This window comes from Apis dorsata, unplaced genomic scaffold, assembly GCF_000469605.1.
Source record: "Apis dorsata unplaced genomic scaffold, Apis dorsata 1.3 scaffold_1055, whole genome shotgun sequence".
Classification (NCBI taxonomy): domain Eukaryota; kingdom Metazoa; phylum Arthropoda; class Insecta; order Hymenoptera; family Apidae; genus Apis; species Apis dorsata.
This window is the reverse complement of record NW_006264153.1, coordinates 118,134-119,304: the sequence shown is the minus strand read 5'-3', so window position 1 is coordinate 119,304 and position 1,171 is coordinate 118,134.

Below are 1,171 nucleotides of genomic sequence, written 5' to 3'. Positions count from 1 at the left end.
TCTTAAAAAAAAAAAAAAAAAATATTTTTGACACGCATTCTTTTTATCGGCCGACACCCATTTCGAAAAAATACTTTTTTAAATATCTTGAGAACTGGACGATGTGGAAAAAACTTTTTTTGCATATTTTTGAATTGAGAAGTTCAATTATCATTGAAAATTTTCAATTTTTTTATCAATTTTTTACAATTAAATTTATATTATTATTAATTTATACTTATGATAATTTGAAAACGTATATAAACTACAGAAATAGAGGAATATTAGATATATTGTATTTTTGGAATTTTTTATTTTTTTAATATCATTAAGAATTTTGTTAATAAGATTATTATCAATTTATATAATCATATTTCCAATAAAATAATAAAAATGATAATAAATATAGATGCAATATTTTTTATTAATCTCTCGTTTCAAAAATATTTTAAATCACAAATGACGAAATTTGAAAAAATTTCTGCATCATAGAAAAATTCTATCAATAATCCTTTCACGATGAAAAATTTCTAAGCAAAAGATTAAACACGCGAGTGAACATTGTCGTAAGATCATTGGTGTTCCGACCATATTTGGCTACGATTAATTTACATGAAAATTGGAACAGTAATTCCCTATCACGTTAAAGTTAGATTACAATTTACCACATTGTAGCCAACCTCTCGCTTGTTCCAAACGAGATAAATTTATTAACGTGCACCGCAAAATGGGTTCGTTGAACGATACGAGAAACACACGTTGGATCGTTCATCCTTCAAATTGTTTCAACTTGAACAACGTTCTAATTTTGTTGACACGTATATCAGTAAAGATTTTCTACATTCTGAATCAACTGGATTTCCAACTCGAAGATCGTGACCTCCAACGAGGTCGCCTCGAATGATTTTCGAGAGGATTTATTAATTTTATTTATAGAGAAGCGTTTTCCAAAATGGAAAAAGTGAATGTAATTTCATTTCATTCCGTTGAAATTAGTTGGAATTAATTTATTAAAAATTTGATTCCTTCTCTTTTTTTTTTTTTTTCGTTTCGATTGGAATTTCGTGGAAATAAAAATGATCAAAAAAGTTTATTTTAGAGAAAAAAGAATTATGTATTTGTCAATGTGTTAAATTCGAGGTACATTTTAATAAATTAAATATTTGAATTAAATATTTAATAAATTAAATAT